The 13,960-nt window shown below is 52.2% G+C and overlaps 1 protein-coding gene across 2 annotated transcripts in view; it reads right to left on the bottom strand.

Moving 5' to 3' along the window:
- Positions 1 to 13,960, bottom strand: part of IGF2BP1 (insulin like growth factor 2 mRNA binding protein 1) — a 39,858-nt gene that overhangs the window by 15,015 nt on the left and 10,883 nt on the right. The window lies entirely within an intron of this gene.

Below are 13,960 nucleotides of genomic sequence, written 5' to 3'. Positions count from 1 at the left end.
CTTCAGAGCGTTAAGTTATCAGTGCTACCACAGACAGGAAGACTGAGATCAGAGGCCCGAAGCACCAGAGTCACAGAATTCCCCCCAAATCACACCTGCTTTGTTTGTCCCTCTGCTCAGGTCTCGCCGGCTCTTTCCTTCACCAACCACCTATTTTCATCTCTCGCCTCCCACCGCGTTTCAGGCACTAGGCATGCAAAGCTGCCACGGAAGACATCGTCCATTAACCCAACACCCGTTTAACTGGTGCCTGTGTCACGCTATACAGATACTGGGGACATGGTGACAGACCAAGCGCCGGACCTCAAGGTGCTCACAGGTTATTGGGAGAGACATACATGCAAACAAATCCCAGCAGGACAGCAGTGTGGTAGTTAAGTGGTTTTTTGTACAAGTGTGGACTTAAATCTCTGCTCCACTTAACAGCACTGATCTTAAAATGATTCCACTTCTCTGAGGCTCACTTTCCTTCCTTTATAAAACAGGGACAATGCCTATTCACAGGGCGGTTTCAGGTGATGCTAGATAATATTAGAGCTCAGCAAAGGGCTTCGAATACTTCTAGTAAGAGACGCATCTGGAATACTAGGGTGGAAACGATTAACACACCACGCGGCATCGTGACCGCCACCTTCCCTCCTTCCACATCACTTCGCTTTCTCCATTCCATCTTTCAAATACCTCTTCAAAGTGAAATTTTCCCCAGGCAGGCTTTCAGGTTCAAGGCTGATTCCCAGGGCAATTAACTGCTCACTACCCAAATCGATGCCCTAATCCCTGGGCTTACACCATTTCAACTGACTTGATCTTCAGTGGTCAACTGTCATTTATGTCTCTGCATATCCTTGGTCACAAACTTAGTTCAGGGACATGGCCCAATGAAATTCTAACGGCATGAGAGAAAACTGGTCTGGGAAGCAAGAAAATCCGGTTCTAGTCCTAAACTACCCCTGATGGGGTCTTCATCTGACTAAGCCAAGTAAGCTTCCGGCCCTCAGTGTTCCTACCGAACCCTTGTCAGCTCCTGCTAGGGGAGGGGGGTGTTGAAAACACATGAGGTAGGGATGCTAAGCTCTCGCCGAAAATGTTTCCCTCTTGGCTCTGTCCTAGGCCAGCTCATGCATTTCCATCCCTGTGACCTTAAGTGTCTTCGAGTTGCAAAATGGAAACCGAAGCGTCTCTAAGATCCTTTCTAGCGGTGCAGCTCTGAGCACGGAAGGTTTTTATTGATGAGATACACAGAGGAAGTCTCTTCCTGGGACAAAATGACTTCAGGGGAAGGGAGGAGATGCGTTGAAGGGAATCTATGTGTGTGGCTCTCTACCTTGGTTGGCTCATGAACCTGATGTAAGGTCGTCAGACTACCCTGCAGGACAGAGAGGAAGGATGAGAAACAAGTCCAGTTCCAGGTCCTCAGATCCCACACCAGGCCACTTTCTTTGATTCCATTCATAGGCAAAGAGGGGGCCCCAAGGCATCTGCCCTAGTTGGGGATATCCCATATAACACCCATTTCCTGCCCAAACAGGCAGAGAACATGCAGGAAGCCTCACAATCAAAGTCCAGCTGTAGGAGAACTGAGGAAGAGATGGTTACACCATGGAAGACTGGGGACACTGATCTAGCTCGAGGCCCCACGACAGTAGTCACTCCCTCTAGGGGCTGCCTGCCTGGGAGTTCAAAGCAATAAGGGCTTAAAGCAACCCCGGTGTGGGCGCTCAGTGGGAAGACGGCTCTTTCAAGATGGTCCCTTAGTGTAATCTCGGGTCGAAGGTCAAAAAGACCCTCCCCTCCTCCTCCTACTTCAAACTCCCAGTTTTAGGGGCTTTCTTTTCAGGGTAGGGAAGAGTTGGGGAGGGGATGGGGTAAGGAAATCAAATCTCAGTTTGGGGTTTTAATCCATATCCTGAAAGCAATGGCAGTCTGGAATGTCTGGAATGTTCCAGGAGAAGGAGGAGGAGGAGGGCAGGGCCACACAACCAATGAAAGAAAAGACCTCCTGGGAGCCCTCTCCCACCCCCCCACCCCCCCACCCAGAGGCAGAGACTCACCCACCCCTCTAAGATACACACACCCAATCCTGGGAACCCCTTCAGGCCTCCAAGCTTCCTTTCTGCAAGCCCCCAACCCTGACAAACACACAACAGAAGCCAAGAAGACCCTTTGTCTTTTAAGCCTTTGGCCTGGTTTCTATTACTGACGGTGCTACCTAATTTCTTTCAGGCCCAAAGCACATGGGGTGATGTTGGTGACTGTACCCCGTCCTCCCTTCCCAGGACCCCCGGTGAACTCATCTGTACCACAAACTCTGGAAGGCCAGGTGCAAGCTGGGCCGGGGTGGTATGCGGAGGGCTTGGGGGTCCAGAGAGAAGCTACGGCATTTGATGGGGTACTCCTTGGCTCGCACCTTAGTTTCCTCCTGTGGAAACTGACAGGGCTTTTGTGAGGACTTCAAGAGATAAGCTGTGTGAAGGAGGGTGCCTGACTTGGGAGTGGGTGCTCAATCCCTGGCCCCGTCCTCAGGAGCCTACAGGTATCCAGACAAGCATGGGAGGAGATGGGGAGGAAGGGCCGGCAATGAGCTGTGTGATGGTCACCCAGTCGCTACAATATTTAGATGTCACTGCTGGGGTAACAGCGGGAAACACCAGCACCTACAGTCCCACTGCCCTGCCTCCCTGACCACTAAAGGCTTCTAAGGTCTGGCCCAGGGCCCCTCTCCTCTCTCCAGTCCATCAGCTTCCAGGAGGGCTGAGCAGTACCTTTGCCCTACAGGTCACAGGGCATTCTACTCCGAGCAGAGCCTCGAGTGCCTCAACCCCAACATCCCCGGTTCAGAAAAAGCAAGAGAATGCCCAGAGGTTCCCGAACCACTGCCTCTGTGCCCAGGAGCTGAGAAACCTGTTGAGTGACAGCCCCTGGCAATGGAGGCAATGGTTCACCCCTAATTCCTTCCCTGGGTGCCAACGCCCTGTGGCTTCTGACCTCTTTGCCTGCCCTGACCTGAAGGGCAGTTACCAAGCCCTGGGGCAGCTCCCAGTACAGAACCACCACAAGGGACCCACCTCTCTAGTGCTGGAGGAGAAGGGAGTCGGGGCGTGAAGGCCACAGAGACCGAGTGACCATTTTTCTCAAGCCCTTGGGGAGGCTGCAGGAGAGTACAGAGGGAGAGAGCACCCATGCAACAGCAGAAGGAGTTAAGTAGCCAACCAAGAATTTCAGGAAGCACAGGAGCTGGATACCCGGAAAGGGATGTGGTTGGGAGGTCTTCCCGGGAAGGAAGTTCTCGTCCTTTTCACCTTTGCAGAGAAGTGTCACTGACTTAGACTGGGAAGGAAAACAGGTCAATTAGGGAAGGGCCTCACATTTGAGGAATGCTTCACAGATGCCAAGCTGAAATCCAGCACTTGCTAGAAGACCCTCATTACCCATGAGGGTGGGGTCCGCGGCTCCGCTTTATAGACCAGGACCCCGAGAAGGGGAGACTGAGTAATTCTGCCAAGCACACAGCTACTAAAAGCCAGAGTCAGGCTTTGAACTCAAAACTTGTCTGATTCCAGGCTCTCTGCGCTGTCCCCTGCGCTGCTGTTTGGACGGAAGAAAGGCGACAAAAAGCCTTTGCCAAAATTCAGCCAAGTTAGGCCAAAGGGCGATTAAAAATATTCAGAATTTGGGGCACCTGGATGGCTCAGTCGGTTAAGTGTCTGCCTTCAGCTCAGGTCATGATCCCAGGGTCCTGGGATCGAATCCCGCATCGGGTTCCTTGCTCAGCAGAGAGCCTGCTTCTCCCTCTGCCTCTGCTGCTCCCCCTGCTTGTGCTCTCTGGGCTCGCACTCTCTCTCTCAAATAAAATAATTAAAACACCTTTAAAGAAAAAAAAATATTCAGAAGTCATATAACATAGTCAACAGTGGGCCTGGCTAAGTGGATACTATTCTCCAATAAATCAAAACATCCCACCTGTAACGCCTTAAGCTAGTAACGTCTCCCAGCTGCATGTTTTCCTAAGTGGGTGAAGTGATTCTATGGCATATTGAACACTGATTAGATACTGGGTAACACTGTTAATTAAGAATCAGTGGGGGCGCCTGGGTGGCACAGCGGTTAAGCGTCTGCCTTCGGCTCAGGGCGTGATCCCGGCGTTATGGGATCGAGCCCCACATCAGGCTCCTCCGCTATGAGCCTGCTTCTTCCTCTCCCACTCCCCCTGCTTGTGTTCCCTCTCTCGCTGGCTGTCTCTCTCTCTGTCGAATAAATAAATAAAATCTTTAAAAAAATAAAAAAAAAATTAGGAATCAGTGATTCTGCAAGTTCTTATTTTGAGTAGGCTCCACGCCCAGTGTGGAGCCCAACGCAGGTCTTGAACCCTTGACCCTGAGACCAGGACTTCAGCTGAGATCAAGAGTCAGATGCCTGACTGAGCCACCCCTCAAGTTCTTATGTTTTAAAAAGAGACAGGGACGCCTGGGTGGATCAGTATGTTAAGTGTCTGCCTTCGGCTCAGGTCATGATCCCAAGGTCCTGGGATCGAATCCCGCATTGGGCTCCTCGCTCAGCGGAGAGCCTGCTTCTCCCTCTGCTTGCTGCCCCCCCCTTAAAAAAAGAGAGAGAGAGAGAGAGAGAGAGAAACAGTTACAGATAAAATAACGTGTCCAGGATTTGCTTCAAAATAATCAGGGGGTGAAGAAAAAATAAACACTGATTGGATATGAGTTGGTAATTTCTACCAATAAAGCTAGGTGATGGGTACATGGGAGATTTATTACATTATCCTTTCTACTTTTTTTTTTTTCCCCATAATTAAAATTGTTTTGTTTTAAGCGGAGCTCAAACCCAGGACTGTGAGATCAAGACCTGAGCCGAGACCAAGGGATGGACGCTTAAGCGACTGAGCCACCCAGGAGCCCCTAAAATCGTCTTTCAAATTATTCCAGCTTACTCCGTTTTAAAGTCATAGCAGGTTCCAAATTAATGGATCTAACTAATACGAGGTTTTCCAGTTGGTGTTGTATTAGCAACAGTGCAAGCCTTGGTGATGAGCCCACTGGGGACTGGAAGGGGACAGGGGCCTGGGGCCTGGGGCCCAGGGTTGAGAGGAGGGGGACCTCTGTGCAGGGCAGAATGCACCCGAGGTGCAAGGACTCCAGGAAAAAGGCTGAAACCTGCCGCAGGGAGTGTTCTATTCCTCCGGCCACCCCCACAGCCCCAGGGGAAGGGACCTCACCTCTCTGTAGAAGGAGGAATTCCTTTAAAACAGAGTGGGGTAAACCAGCGGAAGATGGGGGCAGTGGAAGGGAAGCAGCAACAGGTTTTGGAAATCTTGTCAAGCTTGGGGCCCCTGATCAAGAGCCAAACCTGGACTTTCATCTCGGCAGAGAACCAGGATTAAGCTGGGATTTCCAGATTAGATCCTTCACCTCGGGCCCTCCCCCAGGCTGTGATTTTCTGACTAGCAGGCTCGTGTGGCCTTGGACAAGTCCAACCGTCAACTCTCTGCACCTCAGTTTCTCACATGTGGGACACAAGGACCAGGACTAGTCTGTTTTACAAGGTCTGGTGTTCCCAGACAGGGATCAACCCCGTCTACCTATGAGAAAAGGCTTTCTTTAATCTGAGGAATTTTCTGTGACCTAAAGGTCTTAAATAAGGGGTTCTTAACACCCCCCCTCAACATACACACACACCTTTGTCGATACTTCGTTCCCATTAGGAATGTGATAAAAGCTAAGAACACTCTACACCAGAAAAGTGCCACCATTCTGCACACAATTTCAAGATCTCAGGAGTTAATGAAGACTTTGGAATCTATCCATAAATCCAAAGTTAAGACACCCTGCCACACATTTACCCAATAACTTCATCCCAATGATGCCCCAGTCCTCGCTCAAGCCTGCGGGCGGCTCCTTAAAGAGCTGGGAAGAAACTAACCCAAGGCGATGAGAACGGAGAAGCCTGGCTGGGGGCGGGGCTGGAGCCGTTGCTTGCACATCGGACAAGAGTGAGCAACAAACGTTTCAAACCTGCAGACACACCATGCTTGCTTTCATTCTCATCCACAGACAAGCTCACTACCGTGACTTGCCCCTCGGTTTCTGTGGTCCAGCTGCTGCAGTCATTCATTCCACAGATTTTCTTGGCACCTACTAAGCACAGGGCCCGTGCTGTCCGCACCACGGTAGCCACTAGTCACAGGTGGCTTTGGAGCCACTGAACTGTGGTTACTGCGACTGAGGAACGGAATGCTCCTGTTTTAGGAGGTGTTTATATCATTCAACTTTTCCTCTGTAAAATCCGTGAAATCTAAATACTGATCGGGGTGCCTGGTTGGCTCAGTGGGTTGAGCATCCCAACTCTGCATTTCAGCTCAGGTCATGGTCTCGGGCTCCATGCTCAGCACAGTCTGCTTGGGATTCTCTCTCCCTCTCCCTCTGCCTCTGCAAACCCCACCCCCCAGCTCCTGTGCACGTGCTCTCCCTCTCTCCCTCTCTCAAATAAATAAATAAAATCTTTATAAATAAACAAAAAATAAATTGCTCACTGAATGTTTCCAATGAAAACTCAGCATCTGAACTGGAATAGGCTCTAAGCATAAAATACTAGACACCGGATTCCTTATGACTTTGTACCCCCCCCCAAATAAAACCTCGTTATTACACTGCCTACATGTTGAATTAGTAATACTTTGAATTTCTAAATTAATGTTAGAATTAATCTTTTACATTATGTTCCCTCTTTTCTGACATGGCCATTAGGAAATTTCAAAAATTTTTAAAAAGAATCTAAGCAAAAAAAAGAAAACAAAAAGGAAAAAAGGAAACGTACTTACACATGCGGCTGTCAGTGCATTTCTGCTGGATGGGGCTGGGCACTGCGCTACGGTGTGGAGCGTAAGGTGATGGGGACAGGAATGCCTCCTGCTCTCAAGGAGCTGGCAGTCCAGTAGGGCACCCCATTTGTTTGGGGATGGGAGAAGAGAATGGACAAGGTTAACTGGGGAGCGGGGGGGGGCTCTCCACGGCATCCCTTTACAACTGGATAATCCTGTTGACTCTTCGACAAGCGAGTCCCCCCCCCACCCCAGCCCCGCGGCTCACGGTGGAGTAGAAGCCCCCTCCCGAAGCTGGCTCTCCTCCCAGTTTTTTCCAGCTGGAAGTCCCACATTAAAAGATGCCCTAAAGTGCCACCCTCCGCCTTTTCCGTAAGATCACCGCTGACCCAGTCCTTCTTCCCCACCCCGCCTCCTTATCCCTATACGGTGGAGAGGTGAAGAAAGTAATTGTCCAGGAAAGCCTCCGAAAGGGGCGGGCCTGGCACGCTCCAGGCATGGCAGTAGCTGAGAAAGGGGGCGGGGCTGGAGAGGGGAGGAGGAGCTGGCCCAATGCCCAGGGCTCCGTGCCAGGCTGATCCAGAGGCAGGGCAGCCAGACAGTAGGGCTGTCGGGTGGGCTGACGGGCAGGGTAGGGGCTGGAAAGGAAAACATGAGCCTACTGAAAGGTACAGGACCAGGCAGAGCAGACGCCACCGCCCAGGTAAATGCCAGGGTGTAGGAGGGCGGACTGGAGCGCAGGGACACCACTGCGATGATTCTGTGGTCCCACGAACATGGTCTTTTCAATGTATGTAGCACCCGTGCACTGTTCCACGTGTGCTCGCACTCCTGTGCTAATGCTGGGGACAAGCAGAAAGGAGAATCAACTCTCCGGGAGACTCTGGGAGGAACCATACCGCCCCCCACCTCGCGCGCCACCTCCGGAAGGCTCTGTATCATGTTTATTTATTTTTTTTTTTTAAAGATTTTATTTATTTATTCGACAGAGATAGAGACAGTCAGCGAGAGAGGGAACACAAGCAGGGGGAGTGGGAGAGGAAGAAGCAGGCTCCTAGCAGAAGAGCCTGATGTGGGGCTCGATCCTGTAACGCCAGGATCACGCCCTGAGCCGAAGGCAGACGCTTAACCGCTGTGCCACCCAGGCGCCCCTGTATCATGTTTAATATGCTCCCAGCCTCCCTAGAGGCAGGGAAGCAGGTGGGGGGCGGGGAGGGGACGCTAGGCTGCTTACATGACTACGGATACACGCAAGCGCGCCCACGCACATGAACCCAGCACCAGCAAGTTCCAGTGGAAGGAAATCAGATTCGGGCACTGAGGCAGGAGAGGGGTAAGCCCCTCGAGCTTGAGAGGTTCCTCAACAGTCATCTCGTCTGCCGGCTGGAGAAACCAGCTCAGAAAAAAAAGGAAAAGAGCCTTGGCGACGCTAAAGTCGAACCAGAACTCTCTGCTCCGGTCCCAGGCCGGTGTATGCTCTTCTCCACCAAACCTTGCTGCTTTCTCTCTGACAAAAAGTGTTAACACAGCAGAAGCTTGTATAGCCCCGATGTCAGCAGCAGGAAAAATGCCCATATTCTGTATGGCTAACTGCGTGCCAACTGGCTTTTACTGCATGCGGCTCTAATTTGGGCACAGGGTTGAACGCACACAAGAGCTAACTATACTATAATACGGCTGGATGACTGTCAGAGAAACGTCAGCAGGGCAAAAGGATAGGCACGAAGAATTCCTGCAAGATTCCGTGTACGTTTAGGAAGAGGCAAGGACGCAAAGGTGAGACATGGAGCAGGGAAGGCGCTACCCGGTGTCAGCAAGCAAACCTCCAGGATGAATACTTCTCAATTCACTCATCTCGGAAATAAATGGCTTGACAAGACAGCCCACGTTTTTTTTCTTGCCCATCTGGGCAGCACCAGAGACGAAGCCAAAACAGAAGCTCTGAGACAGTGGAGTTCTTTCCAGACAAATTTCAAGTCGGCCTGGGCCAACTGCCTCTCCCTCCCTCCACCTTGCTCTCTGCCTCCAACTTTGCTCAAGTGGTCCCTGAGAGTGGGAGCCGGCCGCGTGAGCTCTGCAGGGTGAAGTGGGAGGAACGACAATCTGGATATGGGGACGTGTGGAGAAGCCTTCGGAATAAACCCAACTTGGGGAGACAAATGATAAAGAGGTGACCCAACTTGAGCAGTGCAGTCTTCCCCGTGGAGGCAGCGATGGCGTGGGATCAGAAATGAACCGTTGCAGACATTATTCGCCATCCTTCTCAGGCTGGCAGTGAGAAGCATTTCCAGAATCTTCACCGGGGGGGGGGGGGGGGGGAGTCTAATATACCCTGACAGGAAAAGGCAGAAGGGGGGCTAGAAAGACTATTCTTGCCCCAACCTCACCAGAAATGTTGGTTGAACTCCCCCCCCCCCACCAGTGGAGATGTCAGCATTTCCCCAGAAAGCTTAAGAGCCAAAAGGTCTGGCCCTCTGGGACCCAGAGACCTGGCTGAGGACAGAGCTGGCGCTCGGTGGAAAGCATCATGGGGCATGCTTCCGAAATCGAGAAAGGCTGCGTCTCTCCCTCAGGAGGGAATGAATGGCAAGCTTGGAGAGCCCAGTTCAAGACAGGATTTTTGCGGTGGAGCTCTCAGAAGCAAGGATAAGGAAACTAGACCGGCCTCAAGAGAAATCAGTCTTCAGCAACTCAATTCCCCCACCGAGAAGAAAACCCTCTGGGACTTAGCATAATTCATGGAATTGACAGTGTTCCCCGTGAAAGGCTGCGAATGTATCCCGGTATACATTAAAAATAATAACCGATCATCCTATTCGTGGAAAGGAGTGCTGGTTGTGTCCCCCTGCACGAGATTAACCACCTCGAGGCATGTGTCCCCTGCAGCGGCCCGCAAAGACCTGTTGGTAGTCAGAAACTTCAGGAGGCTGGTGTTCGTCTCTTCCTGGTGGGGTGGGGAGCTATCAGAACAACTCTCCTCGGACAGGGACACCCATCCCGAGTTCTGCCCTGCCTCCAGCAGGCACAGATGCCCTCACGGCAGGTCTTTCTCCGCAGCCCAGGGATGGCGTCCAGGAGGTGGCCCAGCACCTTCCAAGATGGTGCAGCAAGCAAGGGCTCAGGCACGCCAGGGGACCCAGGGTGGCGAGCAGGGCCTTCCGCCGCGGAGGGCCGCCAAAGCGGGGGCAGGCAGGGCAACGGAGGAGAAAGAGGTGCCTGGGAAGGGCGGCAGCAGCTGAGGGTGGGGGAGGGCTGGCAGCAGCTGGGGGGAGGAGGGGAGCCCTCATGAACGGGCAATTGAGAAGGCCTGAGCAGCTGAGCGGCCGCGCTGGCGTCGCCGGGCCTGCGCCCCACGCGGGCGGCCCCTTCCCCCAGCCCCTCACCTCGCCCAGGGAAAGCTGAGCGCGCGGCCTCCCACCCCAGCCGCTGGGTGGGCCGCGTCGGCAGAGCTCAGGGAGGGGGCAGGCGATGCCCCCCGGGCCCCCCCTTCTCTGCCGCAGGCGCAGCAGTCTAGAATGTTCTGCCGCCAGCACCCCCTCGGTACCCGGACTCGTTCGGAGCCGGTTCCGCCGGGCCCAGGGGGCCCTCGGCTCCCCGGCGGGGCCCAGAGGGGGAGGGGATAAGCGCCCCCGGGCTGCCGGGTGGGGGTGGGGACAGGACTTTGCCCTTTGTCTCTCTCTCCAGAGCCACCGGCCGAAACCCGACCCCATGAGCGAGCCAGGCAGCCAGCGAGGGGCAGGCTCCCCCTCCGGGGTCCTTTAGTAAATCCAGACCCGACCTCCCTGTGGTCAGGGCTGTGACTGAGGTGGTCCTGTGGGGGAGGGGGCTTCCCGCCTGCAAACAGGCCTGCAAGCATTTAAGTGGGAACCGGTTGGGGGTAGGGGGCCGGGAGAGGGCTGGAAGTGGGGCCGCAGAAGCTGGAGGGGAGAAAATGGCCCGGGAGGCGGCATTCCTTAGAGACCTCGGCCGGGCTGCGGGGAGGAGGCAGGACCGGGCCAGGGCGGCCTCCCACTGAGAAGGCAGGAACTGAGGCCCGCGAGTGGGCTGGGCTGGGCCGGGGGCACCGAACGCAGGGGACTTCCGGGCCTGAGGAAAAAAGACCCTCTTCCCGGGGCGTCCTGGGAGCCTCCTCAGAAAAGTTACCATCTAAGAGTCATAGCCTCCCTCCCATGCAGAGTAGGGCATTTGTCTGGGGGTGAGAAGGACCTTCTTTGTCTGCCCTCCTGGGGTATCATCAGTAAATGATAATCTTATTCGTAACTCACATTTACAAAGTCCTTATTTACACCCGCACCTCCTATGAACCCAGAACAGCGACAAGAGGTTGATTCGAGCCTCTGAACCACCAAAGAATGAGATTTTTAATTGCCATTCATTCTACAGTTCAAAAAAAAAACAGGCTCAGAGAGGTTAAGTGACTAACCTAAGGTGACTCGAGCCAGCAAGCCAGCTGGCTGCACGAAGCCTGCCTGCTCCCTCTGCTTCTCAGTGAAAAGAAGGTAGCTGGGTTCTTGCTTCTCAGAACCATACATAAGCTATGAATTATGACACTGGAGGCTTGTAACAAAGGTGAATTCTTTGTCCCTTCCTCCTGGGGGGGTGGGGGGGTGGGAGAAGCAGCATCTCAATCCCTGCCCCTTCCCCCAGCCTCCCATGTTCGCTGGCGTTGAACCCAAACAAAAGGGGAGGGGGGTGTACCGGCCAAAGGCTCCAGCCCTGATGCCTGCCAGAACTCCAAAGGATGGAGGCCCTTATAACTCAGAATACCTAGCTCCTTTGATTGGGTTTCTGGAGATGCAGATGTTGCAGAAGAGGAAACGAGGCTCAGGAAAAGATAGGGACCCCGGATCCCACAGTTTACCCATCTGGGGAAATAGCAAGCTGAGGCTGATACCTGAACTTTAACCGCACTCAAGTCCATCTCCACTTTGCTCAGCTCCCTCTCTGTGGGTCTTTTTCGTTCTAAAAGTAGAATCCCCATTTCCCATCTTAGCTGCCCAGACAAGAGGATAATTTTCTGGGTTTTTTTAACCACTGAAGATTGCCTGAAAATCCCAACAGTGAGAGGAAAATAAAATGCAAAGCATTTAAACATTAAAGCATAAAGCACCTGGGGAAGGAGGAGGCTCAGAACATGCTGGGCGTGTTTTTATTTGCTAACCTTACTTATGTTCTCCCCCCGCCCCAGAAAAGCTCAAGCTAAGATTCAATTTCTTTGAAGGTCAGAGGATCACCTGCTCCCACCTTCTAAGACAGCTCAGCTTTCGGTGGAAAGGCTTGGGTCTGAATCCCAGCACTACCACCTGTTCAAGGCGTTGACCCTGGCTAAGTGACTTTACCTGCTCAGAGCTTCAGCTTCTTCCGTGGAAGGAAGACACTTGCCCGGGGCTCTTCATGAGGATTCAGGAAGTCACACTGCTCAGATGTGACGGAGATATTCAATAAATGCTCATCTTTTGACCCGAGGAGTCACCTCGAACGGAGCTCTGGGGCCAAGAAGGTGCTCTCTAAGGGAAATAAACAGGGATACCTGCCCTACCTGCCTGAGGGCCTCACTACAATGCCACCCCTCTCTTCCAGATGAACCGTCTTCCCTCAACATCTCCCTGTCGATCCAGCATGCTCTCCTTAATCCACTCCTATTTTGTCTGCCTATCCTCCAAAACACAGCTTGGCTCCCTTAAAGCCTCCCTCCTCTATTTTAGTCCCTGAGGTTGTGTGCCTCCCATTTTAATACCTAGTCTCTTGGCCTCTGCTGTCCCACAGCTTTTCCTGGATCTAAAGTGAAAATGCTGGAGGGCAGAGAGTTTTATCTTGCACCTCTCTTCTGCAGCTCCCTCTCTCAACCCTTGTCTCTCTCCCCCACTCTGAAAAAGACCCAGGGGCACCTCGACAGCTCCATCATTAGGTCTGCCTTTGGCTCAGGTCATGATCCCGAGGTCCTGGGATCGAGTCTCACCTCAGGCTCCCTGCTCCGCGGGGAGCCTGCTTCTCCCTCTCCCGCTCCCCCTGCTTGTGCTCTCTTTCTCTCTCTCTGTCAAATAAATAAATACAATCTTTTAAAAAAAAAAAAAAAGGACCCAAGAGTGCTAAATAAAAACCCAACAAATAATTAGTGTTAAGGCAAGAGAGGGGTCAGGCAAAGGCTCCCATATTTATGGAAGGATAAAGCGGTAACCACCATGTAGAAAAAGCAAAACTGTCAATGGTCTGAATACCACTAGAGGGAGGGGAGGATGGGGAGTTAGTTTACTGGGTACAGTTTCGGTCCCACAAGATGAAAAGAGTTCTAGAGATGAAGGCAGTGATGGCTGCACAACAGAGGGAATGTTCTCCAGAACTGAGCGACGTGCTTCATGCTTACAGTAGTAAATGTCATGATAGGTATGCCTCACCACATAAAATTATTTAGATATTAATTAATTAACTGAAATTATTTTAAAATACTAAAAATTATTTCTAACTTAGGGGCGCCTGGCTGGCTCGGTTGGTAGAGCACACCCCTCGACCTTGGGGGTTGTTACAGTTGAGCCTCAGGCTGGGCATAGAGCTTACTTCAAAATAAAATCTTATAAATAGGGGCGCGCCTGGGTGGCTCAGCCAGTAAGCGTCTGCCTTCGGGGCTCAGGGCGTGATCCCAGAGTCCTGGGATCAAGCCCCGCATCAGGCTCCTCTGCTGGGAGCCTGCTTCTTCCTCTCCCACTCCCCCTGCTCGTGTTCCCTCTCTCACTGGCTGTCTCTCTCTCTGTCAAATAAATAAATAAAATCTTTTAAAAAATTAATAAATAAAATAAAATCTTATAAATAAATAAGTAGATAGATAAATAATTTTTAACTTACAAAATTAAAAAAAAAAATTTTAATTTAAAATTCTCTTAAAATACTAAGCAGCAAGTTTTAAAATCTAAAAGCTCCTGGAGGAAAATGAACTGCGAAGTTGTATTTCCTTCCATCTGCGCTGTAAGTCTAGTCTTTCACTTGTCCTTCATGGTATTACTAAGACCCGGCCGAGGCCGCGGCTCGCAGTGGCAGCCTCTGAACACAGACAAACCAGAGTGGGTGACCGCACCAGGCGGGGGGGAGCCAACACTGCGAGAGGCACCACACTTCACAGCACAACGCGACAGCGATCGT

Source organism: Ursus arctos, unplaced genomic scaffold (assembly GCF_023065955.2).
Source record: "Ursus arctos isolate Adak ecotype North America unplaced genomic scaffold, UrsArc2.0 scaffold_24, whole genome shotgun sequence".
Taxonomy (NCBI): Eukaryota; Metazoa; Chordata; class Mammalia; order Carnivora; family Ursidae; genus Ursus; species Ursus arctos.
Note: the sequence above shows the minus strand (reverse complement) of the source record. Positions and strands in the feature narration are given on the sequence as shown.